Raw genomic sequence first — 16,409 nt, forward strand, 5'->3', positions numbered from 1 at the left:
AGATAGCGTAGAGACCTGGTGCACAGGTGGGGGGGAGGGAGGACAAGGGAAGCACTGGCCAGGCGGCAGTGCTAGAGCAAGTGGAGCACTTGTGTGTGTGTGGGGGGGGGGGGGGCCGGGGGGGGGGGAAAGAGGGGGAGGTTCACAAGCAGAGGAGAAGGCAGTGGCAGTCCCCACCCAGCCTCCTCCCAGCCCACATCCTGGGCTTTTTCACTCCCCCCATGGCCTGGCCACTAATATCCAGTTCACAAAAAGTGCTGTTGTTCCAGCTCAAGGGGCTACAGGAGGAGCCGGTCAGAAGCTTCTGGGTGACCCTGGTGGATGAGAGCAATCTATACAACTGGGAGGTGGCCATTTTTTCTCCCTCCCCAACACTTAAAATGAGAGCGGCTACTGAGGGCATGCCTCAAGTTTCCCATTGACTACCCTTAGTTCCCACTAGCTTTTTGATTCCTGACCAGGATGTGGCACCCTGCCGAAACCGGTTTGGCTCAGTGGTAGAGCGTCTGTCTGCGGACTGAAAGGTCCCAGGTTCGAATCCGGTCAAGGGCATGTACATTGGTTGTGGCACATCCCCGGTAGGGGGTGTGCAAGAGGCAGCTGGTCAATGTTTCTCTCTCATTGACGTTTCTAGCTCTCTATCCCTCTCTCCTCCTCTCTGTAAAAAATCAATAAAATATATTTAAAAAATAAATAAATAAAAAGATGTGGCACCCCAATATCTATGAGACAGGAGGAGTGTGCATCTCCATTCTTCACTCCCAAGTCAATGACAGCCCCCAAAGCAGCTAGCTGCCCTTGGAGCAGTGGAACCCCACCCACAATGTCAAGACCATCCCAAGCTTCATCTCCCTCCTCAAGGAACCCAACACCTTCTCCGGGGCTAACGTGGACGTCTGTGATGCACAGGAAGTGGAAAGAGGGCAAAGACAAGGACCAGGAGTACACAGACAACATCTGCAAGCAGGTCTTGGGGACTATGGTAGATGTGGTGTGGGATGATGTAAGGTGACGAGTACTGCATGAGACCAAGGCCCTATGCCCTATGAGAGCTTGACTCCTCTTTTGCAATGACTATGACGAGGATGCCAAGGCTGAAGCTAACAGTGGCTTTGGGAATGATGATGATGACTCTGGTAACGAGGAGTCCTAAACCATGTCCTGTGCAAAATAAACACAGATACTACCTCACCAGGCCCAGACTCTGTGGGCTCTCAGGCACCTCCTGACACCAAGACTACCTCAGGGAGGTGGCTCTGCTTTTGCCTTGTCTCCTTAGTCTCACTTTCCTTTCCCCATGTTTGTTCTGGGTGTTGGGCACCTGGTGGGCCTCAGGGCCAAAGGTGGCCTAAGGGCCCAGACTCCATCACTGTTTACTACCCCATTGGCTGGAGCCAGAGACTTGGGGCTCCCAGCCCATGAGTGGACAGGTTAACTTGTCATTACCTCTTCTCTCCGCTTTGGTTTGTTTAAAATCTAAATAAAACAACTTTATAAGAAGCCCAGAGACCAACTTTTCCTTGGCCTCCACAAGGACTACAGGGTACAGTGGCAGGGCATGATGTCTGCAACACTTAAGTGCGTGAAGCCCAGGGGACAGGCCTAGCACCTGGAGTGCACTCCTAAAGCTGAGGATGTGGACCCAAGGTACTGAGCCCTAGGATGAAACAACTTGCAATCTCCAACCCTCAGATGACTCCACCCTTCTGCCTGCAGATACTACACCCAGTGTCACCTAAGCCTCTGACTTTATTTTTATGTAACTGAAAAGGCTGGAGCAAGCTGGATTCTGGGTCAGAACATGGCATCAGAACTAAGGCCCAAGTGAGCCCTGGCCTGACTGTGGCTAGAGCTTGTCTGACCCCCATGCAGGTGGTAGACAAGTGCACCCTAGAGCACAGGCAGATCCCTAGAGCCTACACACCTGATCTGCTTCCTGCTCCACAAATGCCCCACAGCCCCAGTGCCACAAGCACAGCTTTTATAGTTTGCCCTCACAATTTTGCTTGTTTGTTGACATAAATGACTTTCCTACATTAAAATGTGCAAAATTAAAAAAAATCTGCAGGGAAGGGAGAAGGGAAGTGTTCATCAGCCAGTTTTTTATCATGTGAAGTTTATGAGAGAACCATTCTGAGAATTGCCTTGTGATCTGCAGAGGAAGGGGACCTAGATGACACTCAGGGGGAAGGAGATCTCATTATACTCATTATGAGAGGGTAAACCTTAGAACTATTAAAATGGGAGAAGGACAGTGCTGATGACATACTCTCACCCCAGTGTTTGTCCAATATTCATTGGCTGTCATTTTGCTAAAAACTTTCTGTCTCTAACTCCTGATGTATAATGTCATCTTATCTAAGTAGGGACTGGTTTCTACATTAAGGATTATTAAGAGAGAGAGAAATCAAGTAGGAGGCTCAAAAAAGATTTTATGTAGGAGATGGCATCTGAACCCAGTCCAATAGATAGACTTTTTAAGGCAGTGATGGGGAGGACAGCTTGATGGGAATCCATGGGAAAATGAGCAGTGCATTCAAGAGTGTCTGTGAAATCCAGAAAAGCTGTAATAGTGATATATGGAATAAGATTGGAGAATTCAGAAGCGTCTAGACCAGAAGACTAATCTTAGAACAATTCATAGGTGCCAGACTAAACTGTTCCGACTTAATCACAGGTTCCATCAGATAATCCCCCAAAGTCACCAACTAATATTACCTTAGGTGCTATCTCCTGGAAATACTTATGTTTCAATTAAAAAAAAAAAAAAAAAGTCTTGAAGACAATAAAAAAGTGTTTTCTAATCCAAAGAAATAGGTTTCAAATGAGAAAATATCTACTAGGGATGCATCTTGGCACAGGGCCTTCAACTATTCTCAGACCAGTCCTTCAGCACCAGGATAGTACTTTTTGAGGAATAGAAAAAGATGTAGTCCAAAAGCTCTTTACCCTTTTCCCCCTGAGACACCCAGGACTGACAACAATCACTAATAGAACATACTCCCATGGGTGTACCTAGAGTTGCTTGAATGATCTGAATCAAACAGGGTCTGAATAGGAGATACCTTTGTTTTCATATAGCCACTGCCTTCAGACCTGCCCTATCATATCTCCTTCTCTAGTTCTTGACCACATTTGACAGATCCCAAACTTTCTAGTCACTGTCAGTTCTAAGAACAAACGTCATTGTGGTAATCAAGACTCATTCCCAGACCTTGTCCATTCTCAGCCAAAATATCAATAACATATAAGTCCATGCTCAGCCTCTATAAACAACCTGATCCCCTTGCCTCCAGCTTAGCCCAGACCTGCATGGGAGTGGTCAGTGATCTGTACTCCCACTACCCTTTCACACCTCCTCCAGCTCTACCCAACTCTTTTACAGGGTTGATTCAAGGAAAAGGGGGGCCTGATTGGTACTTTTATGATGTGTTTGTGCCCTGCGGAAGCTCCACTCCAGGTTTGGAAGGAGGAACCAAAGCCTTCTCCCCAGGCATGTGATTCATTTCTCTTCATCAAGGCTTGTTTGGCCATGCTACCTTTTGGTAGGCGCTATAGGTTCATGATGTCTAAAAGCAATTTCCTAGGAAATTATCATCCAGTCATTGTTGACTTTGGAGCTTCAGCTGAATTTTATAAGAGTGCAGGAATATTATCCAACATTTGATGTATATGTAACTTACCACTCACTAATTGTAACAAACCCTTTCTCTCCTATTCCTGACATTATATCAAATGCAAATCAATGAGATTGAAATCATTATATAGAAACTCCTGAATATACTCATTCATTTTTAAATATATATATTTTATTGATTTTTTACAGAGAGGAAGGGAAAGAGAAACATCGACCAGCTGCCTCTTGCACACCCCCTACCGGGGATATGCCCACAACCAATGTACATACCCTTGACCGGAATTGAACCTGGGACCTCTCAGTCCACAGACCGATGCTCTACCACTGAGCCAAACCAGTTTCAGCCTCATTCATTTTTTTTAATACTAACAAATGTAAAGCATGGCCAATAACAAGTTTGTTTTGACACAGCTAATGTCTGATGTTTTGTAACTTAAATGAAACCCATCCTTTCCTAGGGCAACTATAATCTTATTCCAAGGTGAACAACTCAACAAGGAGAGGTCCACTTTGCAGGTTCATGTTAAGCATTACTTTGTATTACTAAATAACATATCATGTGGGCAAGTAAGAAATGCAACTTGCACACCTGATTGAGGCAGAAAGGAAAGTAATGGAGGTGAAGAGAGTGAACAGAGCCACAGCAGCAAACTTGTGGCATGGAGCAGATGCTGATGGCTTTGAACATACAGCCTCCACAGCATACTCTGTTGCATTTCCCAGCCACTAGGCTATGAATAACTGTGGTCTCTGTGGCCTAATATATGGTAAACCAGCATTAGAGGAACTGCTGAAAGCCTGACCTAAATGCACCAGAGCTTGAACACCAATACCTAGCCCCATTCATTGGTCTCTTGCAGATAAGGGCTTCAGTCTTCACATCAGTTTATTCAGTCAGTGTAGTATGCATTGTTAACCTCTGCTTCTATGAGCAGGAATAGGTTGATGAAGGTAGCCAATTCTTAGAAATTTCTTAATCTCTTCTCAGTTAGCAAAAATATTTAGAATCATAGGCCAATCAATAATAACAAATATCTAAGAAGCACCAACTGATGCAAGGCCCTACAAAATCCCTGTTCTAAAGAAAGTACAAGCCAGACTGCCTCTAAGGCTAGAAAAACTAGACTCATCCAAAAAGACTATAGCTCACAACATGTTCTCTCTAGGAATATGTGATATGGGTCAGGATGGGAGGAAGAGAAGAAAAAGATCATCAATAGGTGGTAGAAAGATATTTCTAGCCCATGATCCTCAGCTGACAGAAAGTATGGACTTTAAGAGAAGAGGGGTATAGTGATACAATCAGTTCTCAAATTAGGAACTATGTCTATTGACCAAGTCACAATCATGTATTCCACAGATTGGGCTGAATAATTTCAAAGTCCTTGCTACTCAAAACACAGTTCATAGACCATCACCACTAGCAGCATCACCTTGGAATTTCTTAGAAATGCACACACCCAGGCTTCATCCCATAAATATCAATATAATGAATCAAAATATGCATTTTAACAAGATCCCCAGGTGATCTTGTTAAAGTTTAAGAAGTACTGGTTTGTTTTCCAAGCATTGATTATGCATATATCTACAAATGGAGACAGGAAATCTGCTTAAACAGACCATTCTGAGCTACTAAAAATGACCCAGCCCAAAGCTTGTCCTCTGCACTTCAAAAGAATTCACCAGCGGCTGTTGCCTCTCAACTGGCACTCCTTTTGTCAGTGGGAGCCACTGACTGCCACAGCTACTTCATAGTTCAAACTATTGAGACAGGAACAGAGAAGCTGAATGAGAACTCAAAATGCATTTTCCCCATAGAACAGTGTTAATTATATGTTGTTATGTGTTGGTATTATTTTCACTTACAAATTACTCAATATAAATGATTCTATTTCCAAAAGAAAACCTACAACAGTGTGCATCAAAGAAACATGTTTGGTAGGAGGATTCAAGATGGCAGAATAGGTAAACACCTAAACTGCTGCCTTGCGCAACAATTTCAAAACTACAAGTAAAAAAAAAAAAAAAAATGTCTATCACCCAGAATTATGGGAAATCTGGCTGAATGGAAGTTCTACAACTAGAAGGAAAGAGGAAAGAGCATTGAGATGTGCACAAATGCTGAAAAACTGAGGAGTAGAGGGGTGCCATCTGGGCTGTGGGTGGGTGTTGCTTTGTTCAACATGAAAGGAAACAAGCTCCTGATTACTCTGAAATCCAGTTTCTGGGAAGATGCAGGGGACCCAAACTCCTATGGAGAGAAGCTGGACTGTCTGCCAATGGGTCATAAAGTGAAGGTGGCTTGCTTACAGAGCTGCATGCAGGAATAATTGTTTACTGCACTGGGGTGCAGGGATCAGGGACAAGGTCGGAGACACAGAGATGGCTGACTGGCAGCCATTGCTGTTTGCCATGCCCTAGCCTAGTGACACCCTGGCACTCTGCCCCACACAATCTACATACCCTCCCAAGTGCAACACAGCAGCTTTTGCATATGAATGGTATGCCCTATAACGTTGTAATCAAATAAACTGAAGTTCCAGGGAGACAGCTCCAAAACCTCCAAACCCCAAACAAAGAGGAGAAAACTGTAGTTCTTGCTGTAGCTCTTGCTGGGTGGTCTCAGAGAGTAGCTGACCTGCATCCCATTGGAAATCCAGAAGCCAGGGTACCTAGTGGTCAGTGTGAGACACCAGATTTCAACTCCTCACATCCATAAGTGACACATTCAAGAGGCAGACTCAGTGAGCACCAAAGCCCTACTGAAACAAGTCCTGTACCATAAGCATGTCTCCAGGGCAGCAGTTCTTCCATTATAAACACAGCGGGTCAGCAGGTCCTCACAGCCAATTGGCCTGGAGGTCAATTCCTCCCAGTGTACCAAAGGAATCAAGGCTTAACTACACCAAGACTTTGCACTCAGTCCACAAAGGGAAGAGCATCCACCTCAGGTGATTAGGGAGGCTGAGCTACTGGCCCCTATATATCACCTACCACACAAGGCCACTCTATCAACACAGGGAAGCAGCCAAAATTCACAGAAAAAGAAACATGTCACGAATGAAAGTAATGGAGGAAAGCAAACTACTGGACGACACAGAGCTCAAAACCACATTAATAAGGTTACTCAAGAATCTGCTAAAACCGCTGAGAAACTTGATGAGATCTTTAAGGAGTTTAGTGAGACCTTCAAGAAACTTAATGAGAATGCCAAAAAAAAAAAAATGGAAAAAGACTAGTCAAAATTAATCATATACTGTCTGAAATAAAGAATATACAGAAACTCAACTGTAGATCAGCATACCCCAAGAATCAAACCAAAGATCTGAAATATGAGGAAACAAAACACACCCAACCAGAAAAACAAAAAAGAGTCTAAAAATATGAAGATAGTTTAAGAAGCCTCTGAGACAACATTAAGCATACCAACATCCAAATTATTGGGGTGCCAGAAGAAAAGAGAGAGCAAAATATTGAAAACCTATTAGAAGAAATACTGGCAGAAAACTTTCCCTACCTGGTGAAAGAAATAGACTTACAAGTTCAGAAAACACACAGAACCCCAAACAAGAGGAGTCCAAAGAGGACAACAAGAAGACACATCATAATTAAAATGCCAAGGGCAAAAGACAAAGAGAGAATCTTAAAAGCAGCAAGAGAAAAACAGTTACCTATAAGGAAGTACCCATACAACTGTCAACTGGTTTCTCAACAGAAACTATACAGGGCAGACAGTAGTGGCAAGAAATATTCAAAGTGATGAACAGCAAGAACCTATAATACAACCAAGAGTATTCTACCCAGCAAAGCTATCATTCAAAATTGAAGGTCAGATAAAGAGCTTCACAGACAAGAAAAAGCTAAAGGAGTTCATTACCACCAAACCAAGATTACATGAAATGCTGAAGGGTTTTCTTTAAGAAGAGGAAGAAGAAGAAATATATAAAGATGAAAATTATGAACAACAAAATGATATCAAATACATACCTACCAACAAGTGAATCTAAAAATCAAGTGAATAAATAATATGATGAACAGAATTGACTGATGAATATAATAGAATCAGGGACATAGTAAGGGAGTGGACTGACAATTCTCAAGGGGAAGGGGGTATGAGGAGTGTGGGAAGAGATTGGACAAAAATCTTACACCTATGGATTAAGACAGTGGCAAAGGACATGGGGTGGGGAATCAGGTGGAGCGGAGCCATGGGAGAAAAAAAGAAGAACACCTGTAATAATCTGAACAATAAAAATTTATTTTAAAAAATTAAAAAAGAAACATGTTCAATAAGGTTTTTCAAATGCAAAACAAAAATTACATGGTATATCAGATAGGAAAAAGAAGAAGCTAAAGAAAATGCTTCAATTATCTGGTATCATGGATATTTAGACTAAGCTACTGTGGAGCTGTAGGGTTACTCCAGCCAAACAGAGAGAGAGGCTGATGAGCCACAGAACTTTCCATTATCTGAATTATTCACTTAACAGAAATATGGTCTATATATCATTAAAAGAAGGAAGTTAAGTGTTTAAAGAAGGAAAAATTAAGGACAAAAGTTTGGCCTTAAAATCTTCAGAAATGAAAAAACAAAAACAAAAATCTTCAGATGGATTTCAAGAATAAATTTTTTGCATTTTACGTACATCCTTCAAACTCTATCTAAAACTCTCCAGGACAGGAAATATGTGTCCTAGTTCCTTTATAACTCTACCAGGGTACTGAATACAACCTGAAAATTCAATACCAGGAAAAATATTTTTTCTTCTTTTCCTCTCCCTTACAAACTTCAAGTTTAAGATTCTCAAGCTTTCAAAGCATTTTCAAGTGTTATACATAGCCCTTAATCTTTGGGATATGTCTCAAGGCCCCCAGTGAAACCTGCATAGACTATTTTTCCTATACATCCATCATTTCCCTAATGAAAGCACATTAGAGATTCTTTCTGAAATATCCAAATTGCCAACTTGTTCTTTGGAGCCATTGTTAAGTAAAATAATGGTGATTTAAACACAAGCACCATAATGAAATTACAGTTGATCTGATAACCCGGATGTCTACTAAGTGACTAATAGGAGTGACTAACAGGTGGGGAGTGTATCCAACATGGATATCCTGAACAAAGAATAATTCATATTCAGGACAGGATGGAATGGGATGTCAAAAGATTTCATCATGTTACTTAGAATGGTGCCAATTGAAAACCTATAGATTTTTTATTTCTGGAATTTCCATTTAATATTTTCTGACCAAGGTTGATGGTGGGAAAAAAAAATCTTGGAAAGTGAAACCATGGGTAAGAGGCATTCTATATCTTGCTAGACCTTTACAACCTTTCTAAGATTATTTCCTCCATTGCACTATGAGGAAAGCAGACACAGGAAAGTTACATTTCTTGTCTAACATCTGGAACAGTTCTAAGAAGAGGAACAAGACAGGGATGCCCACTCTTGCCACTCCTGTTTGACATAGTACTGGAAGTACTAGCCATTTCAATTAGACAATAAGAAAAAATAAAAGGCATCCAAATTAGAAAAGAAGTAAAGTTGTCCTTATTTGCAGATGACATGATACTGTACATAAAAAGCCCAAAAGACTCCATAAAAAAACTGATAGACTCAATAAATGAATTCGGCAATGTAGCAGGATACCAAATTAACGCCAAGAAATCTATGGCATTTCTATACACCAACAGTGAACCTACAGAAACAGAGACTAAAAAAGCAACCCCATTTACCATTGCACACACACAAAAAAAACAAAACAAAACTAAGATACCTGGGAATAAACTTAACTAAGGAGGTAAAAGACCTATACTCGGAAAACTACAGAACACTTAAAAAGAGATAGAGGAAGATGTAAACGGATGGATAACATACCATGTTCATGGATTGGTAGAATCAACATAATCAAAATGTCCATACTTCCCAAAGCAATTTATAGGTTCAATGAACTCCCCATTAACATACCAAAGGCATATTTCACTGACCTAGAAAGAAGTCTCCAAAAATTCATCTGGAACAACAACAACAACAAAAAAAAAAGACCCTGAATAGCCACAGCAATCCTTAGAAAGAAGAATAAAGTAGGAGGGATCTCAATACCAGATTTCAAGCTATATTACAAAGCCACTGTTCTCAAAACAACCTGGTAGTGGCACAAGAACAGACATATAGATCAATGGAATAGAATAGAGAATCAGGATATCGACCCAAACCTCTATACTCAATTACTATTTGACAAAGGAGGTATGAACATACAATGGAGTCAAGACAGTCTCTTCAATAAATGGTGTTGGGAAAATTGGACAGATAGTTGCAAAAAAAAAAATGAAACTAGATCACAAACTTACACGATACACCAAAATAAACTGAAAATGGATACAGCACTTAAACATAAGATGGGAAACCATAAAAATACTAGAGGCATCCACAGGTAGCAAAGTATCTGACATATGCCAAAAGAACTTCTTCACTGATACTACCCCTAGAGCAATGGAGGCTAAAGAGAAAAAAACAAATGGGACTACATCAAAATAAAAAGCTTTTTTACAACACAACAACAACAAAAAACAACCATAAACAAAACAACAAGAAAGCCCACTGTATGGGAGAACATATTTGCAAATGTTATCACTGATAAAGGTTTAATCTCCAACATCTACAGACAGCTTATATAACTAAATATATGATCCAATTAAAAAATGGGCAGTGGACCTAAATAGAATCTTCTCAAAAGAAGACAGAAGGAAGCCAAGAGGCACATGAAAACATGCTCAAAGTCACTATCTGAGAGATGCAAATCAAAACAAAACAACAATGCAGTACCATCTCACACCTGTCCGAACGTCTAACATCAACAAATCAACAAATGACAAGTGTTGGCCAGGTTGCAGAGAAAAAGGAACCCTCATGCACTGCTGGTAGGAATGCAGACTGGTGCAACCACTGTGGAGAACAGTATAGAATTTCCTCAAAAAACTGAAAATGGAACTCCCATTAGACCCAATAATCCCACTCCTAGGAATATATCCTAAGAAACCAGAAACACCAATCAGATAGGAAATATCCACCCCTATGTTCATAGCAGCACAATTTACAATAGCTAGGATTTGTAAACAGCCTAGGTGCCTGTCAGTAGATGATTGGATCCAAAAACTATGGTACATCTACACAATGGAATACTATGCTGCCATTAAAAAAAAGGAATTCTTATCATTTGCAGCAACCTGGATGGAATTGGAGAACATTATGCTGAGTGAAATAAGCCAGTCAATGAAAGAAAAACACCTGGAATTACACATTATCTCACACATTTATGGATAATAAAGTCTCCATTATTTTTTATAATGTTTATAAAGAATATTATAAACTGATGTACAGATAGATACAGAGACAGTAAAGCAACAAACAGACTGTCACATTACAGCGAGGAGGGTGTAAGGTTTGAGGCACAGGAAACTACCACCAAGAAGTTTTAAAGTAAAGTTTATTCCCCAGTAATGTGCGGGACTCATTACGGAGGTAGAGAAATTAAAATTGAAGGAGTTGGGAGGGGTTTGGACCCAGCCAGGCTGCCATCTGTACATGGAGGACCAGCAGCACGTGGCTGGTCTGGGGGTCTTTTTAAGGGGAGGATCAGGAGAGGGTTGGACCCAGGGCAGAACAGGAAGGGGTGGGCTACAGGACACTTTAGCATGCGCTGATTGATGGCTCAATGTCTTGGAGATGTCTCTGTGACAGATGCAAGTAATGTCATAACTCCACCCACCAGTTGGGAGGAGGGAGAACCTTATAGATAGAGGGTAGGGAGAAATGGGGGTGATAAGAGATCAACTGAAGGACTTGTATGCATGCATATAAGCAAAACCAATGTACAAAAAACTCTGGGGAGGGAGGGCATGTATGGGAGTGGGAAGGTGGTGGCAATGGTAAGATATGTACACATATAATACCTTAATAAAAATTGGAAAAAAATAAAAACATATATAAATTAAAATTTAAAAATATGCAAACATTAAAAAAAGTTACAGGGTGTTTTACTTTATCTCACACAAGCCAAAAACCAACTTGCACTCTATTCATTGTGCAACTGAAACATTAAATGCCAACCAGCAAACATGTGACTAACAAAGGCTTCTACTGTGAGAACCATGTCCTGAAGCTCACTCTTGTTTCTCCTCTAGACATGACATTTATAATTAGATTGACTTAAAGCTTTGTCAGCAGTAGAATTTGGCCCATTTTTGCTATTAGAGATGCAACTCTGAATGATGTTTCTGTGGCATAATTATGACTCCTTTCCAATTTTGGGCTGAATTTGACAATTTTGTACTGAAAAGTGTTATTTTGTACTATACTAGAAAAAAAAAATCAAATGTCTTATCACAAAAGGTAAAAGAAGATCCCCTCCTCACTCTGGAGATTAAGGTAAAGTGTGATGCACTCCTCTGACACATTTTCTAACAGATGATGTCCTGAGAGGGGTGTACTGGTGATGGCGGAATTTCAGATACTTTCCCTTCCTGTGATTGTCATCCCTGTGGACTCACCTGCCTGGCTATCAGAACTACACCCCATGTTCTCATCAGAACCTGGTTTTCTGCCTAAAAGTGCATTACTTGAAATTACAGTATTTGCAGTACTATCGATATTTCCATCTCTATCTTTTTTGTTCCAATGAACAACTTTTGATTTATTGACCAATTTTATGAAGTGTGATGTCACAATTGTAAGAAACAATATATATATATATATATATATATATATATATATATATATATATGCCCTGTTTCACCAAAAATAAGACAGTGTCTTATATTAATTTTTTCTCCCAAAGTTGCGCTAGGTCTTATTTTCAGGGGATGTCTTATCTTTCCATGCACTAGGTCTTATTTTCAGAGGATGTCTTATTTTCGGGGAAACATTACATATAAGGATTTTTGTAAAAACCACAGTGAATATTACATGACAAAATCAAATGGTTTTGCTACTTTATCTCTGAAGTTGTCAGCAGACCCGTGGAATTGGCTAGAAATGAAGGACCTCAGGTCCCACCACAGACCTTCAGAATCTGCATCTGCGTTTTAAAGAGACCCTCAGCACATTCAAATGTCCAGTGAAGTTTGAGAAGCAATTCTCTGGACATCTGTTTTGTGACTAAGATGGCTGTCAGGAGGGTGTCCTTTCTAAATAGAGAATAGAACAGAAGGTCTGCAGGTCGTCTAGGGAGGCCACCTGCACTGACTGAGTTGGTAATCCCTGACTGCAGCAATAGCCATCTCTTCATTTACATCTGGTGAGGAGAGTTGGAAACAGGGGTAGTTCTTGGTGGAAGGTTTCACCTAAAAAAGAAGTGTGCTTGGAGGCCTGTAGCCAAGGTTGACCAGCCAGAGTTGGGCCAAATTCTGATACAGTTACTCTCAGTATTATTGTTATGAAAAGGGTATAATTGGAGTGCTTTGGTGAATAATGTTCAAGGCCACAGAGGCTATAAGGGAGCAGATATTTTTTTCTCTCCTTTTGTTCAGGCAGCTCTGGCTCCCAAATGTGCTGCATTTGATGGGGATTTACAACTTAATGATTCAAAGGTTTTTCAAGTTAGTGCTTTTCTAGCTGGACAGTGGTATCTGCAAATCATATAACTATAGCTGGGGAATGAGAATTAGATCACAAATGACAGCACCATTTCTGTCACCTTCTAATTACTTTTTATCCCATGTGTTCCTTATGGCCCCAGCAAACCTAATACCACCCTCAGGCCCTAAGGTTCCACTTCCATAAACACCACAGCTTGTTCCTCTTTTCCTTGTCCCTCAAGTGTTTTTCCCCAACATTCCATCCAAAACACCATTTCCTCTGGGAAGCCTTTGATGATTGTCTGTGACTGGATAACATCTCTCTTTTCCAGAAAGCCCCTTAGTGATTCCCAATCTTTGCTGCATATCAGAATTGTCTGGGAAACTTTAAGAAATGCTGACATTCAGGTCACAGCCCTGAACAATTCAGTAAGAATTGCTGGGAGTGAGACACAGGCAGCAGTAGTTTGTAAATTTGCTTAGGTCTATACAATGTTCAACCAGGATGGAGAACCAGTACGATAATCTTGTTCCTGTTAGGGTCTACTTAAGCCTAACTCTGGAATGGATTACACAAGAGACCACTATTTTCACTTTACCTATATGCTCTAATTGGAAGATCTCAAGTCAAAGTTTTCTTATTTCTGTATCTTTGATAGCATCTAGCAGATAGCTCAGTGAATCCCATTATTTTGCCCTCCATCATTGATCCTGTTTGGGGGCCCTTAAGTGACCACTGACTCAGAACAGAGGATTTGTAGGTACTGCTGCTCTTGTTGCCACCATCACATCCATCTCTGGATTTAGGTATTAGGGCCTAGGAAGCTAGCTAGCTAGCCAGATAGATAGATAGATAGATAGATAGATAGATAGATAGATAGATAGATAATATGCAAAGTGTCCCCTCAGGAATTCTAGCAGGAGACCAGAGTTCGATCACTCACTATGATGTGAGCTGATCACCAGGGGCGGTGCGGAATGAAGGAAGGCCCTAGTCCAGAGCTGGCAGCTGGGGGAAGGAAGGCCCCTGCCAGTAGCCAGCAGCTGGAAGGAAGGCTCTGGCTGGCAGCCTGAAGGCCCCAATAATTCCTGATCACCGGCCAGGCCTGGGGACCCTACCCATGCTTGAATTTAGTGCACCGGGCCTCTTGAAATGAAAAAAAGCCTGCTCAGATTGGCCAGAGTCAGAGAGGAGGTCTATTAAAAAAAGAACTGGTGTTGCCTCAGAAGTGGGGGGTAGTCTTATACAGCGAATATAGGCCTAAACCTATTATTTAACTGTAAAATTAGGGGGTTGTCTTATACGCCAGAAAATATGGTATATGTGCTGAGACCAGGACAGCAAAACTCGGATATTCTAGAGCCATTATCATTAAGCAAGGACTCTACTCTGGTAGGAAAAAAGTGTGCTTAAGGGTATAGATGGCTACAAACTTCTTTTTGTCTGTTCAGATAGTTTTAGTTTAAATTATCTATTGCTACATAAAAAATTATTGAAAAATTTGAGATGAAACATATGATATAATTTAATTCTCCTGATTTCTGTGGATCAGGAATTTGAGAGTGGCTTCATTGCATGTCCCTGTCCCTCATTAAGCTGCAGTCAAGACTTAAACTGAGACTATGGTGGCCAAAGGCCTCACTCCCATGGCAAAAGTTGCTGCTGGCTTTTGGAAAGAAGCCTCAATTATTTGTCACATAACCTCCACATGACTGCTTGAGTGTCTTCAGGACAGGGCAACTGATTTCCCACCAGAGTGAGGATTCAAGAGAGAAAGGCATAATTTGAAATGTTTTTTATATAATCATGTACTACTAGTAGCCATGTACAAGAATCCGTGTGCCAGTAGCTCACTGCCACCCTACAGTAGCTCTCTGCCCACTGTCCCACCCTCCTGTAGCCCCCCTGCCCCCCTCCCCTCAGTCCCCACCCCCTCATAGCTTGCTATCTTGACCACTCTTGTAGCTCTCCAACGCTTGCTTGTAGCCAGTAGATCACTTCCACTCTCTGACTGCTGCCCCAACCTCCTCTAGCTCCCTCCCCCATCATAGCTTGCTGCTCTACCCCCTCCTGTAGCTCTCTGCCACCTGCTTGTAGCTAGCTGCCCCACCCTCCTGCTGATCTGTGACCCAGTCATTATGCTTCATGGTGTAACAGTCATTTGCATATTATATCGTTATTATATAGGACTAGTGGCCTGGTGCACAAAATTCATACACAATAAAAGGGAATTAATTAGAGGAAATATTTTAATATTGCTATTTGCTCTTTCTCTACAATAGAAGTGTGCGAGATGAAAGGAAATGAGTAAAATGTATATGAAAATAACACATGATTTTATTAATAAACTAGTGGCGTGGTGCATGAAATTTGTGCATAATAAAAGGGGATTAATTAGAGGAAATAATTTAATATTGCTATTTGCTATTTCTCTATAATAGAAGAGTCAGAGATAAAAGAAAATTAGTAAAATGTATATGAAAACCTTGCTCCTGGGGTGCACCACAGGACCCAGAGTCAAGTCTCTGCTCACCCACATGCACCTCAAAATCGCATGAGACCCAGACCCAGCCGGTTCCTCCCTTTGGGCTAGACTCAGACCTGACCAGTCCCACCTTTGTCAAGCCCTCCCAGACAGGGGTCATAGCCTCAGGTCCCCTGGCTTGGTTTCAAGACGGGGTGTGTGGCCTGAGGTCCCACAGTGTAGACTGGAGAAGTGGGCATGCCTTGAGGTCCCCCACCAAGCACTGCCAGGTAGGGAAATGGCCTGAGATACCCTGTCAAGCCCCACTGGGTGGGAGACATGGCCTGAGGTCCCCCTTTAAGCCCCACCAGGTGGGGGGGGGGGGTGCACAGCCTAACGTCACCCAGCCTGGCACCAGGAGAGGGGCACAGCCCAGGTCCCCCATCAAGCCCCGCTAGGCAGGGGGCATGGCCTGAGTTCTCCCAACACAGCACTGGAGGTGCACTTTGAGGTTCTCCGCCAAGCCCTGCTGGGTGGGGAGCACAGCCTGAGGTCTCCTGTCAAGCCCTGTCAGGCAGGGGGATGCAGCCTCAGGTCCCCTGACCCAGTGCTGGGGCAGGGGCGCAGCCTGAGGTCCCCTATCAGGCCCTGTTGGGCAGGGGTTTCGGTCTGAAGTCCCCCAGCCTGGTTCTGGGGTGGGGGGCATGGCCTGAGTTCCCCTGAACCAGCA

The 16,409-nt window shown here is 42.0% G+C and overlaps 1 pseudogene; it reads left to right on the plus strand.

Annotated features, from left to right (window-relative positions):
• Nucleotides 1-221: 221 nt before the first annotated feature.
• Nucleotides 222-1,153, plus strand: LOC118722368 (annotated as a pseudogene).
• Nucleotides 1,154-16,409: the final 15,256 nt, after the last annotated feature.

Source organism: Pipistrellus kuhlii, unplaced genomic scaffold (genome assembly GCF_014108245.1).
Source record: "Pipistrellus kuhlii isolate mPipKuh1 unplaced genomic scaffold, mPipKuh1.p scaffold_m20_p_2, whole genome shotgun sequence".
Lineage (NCBI taxonomy): Eukaryota > Metazoa > Chordata > Mammalia > Chiroptera > Vespertilionidae > Pipistrellus > Pipistrellus kuhlii.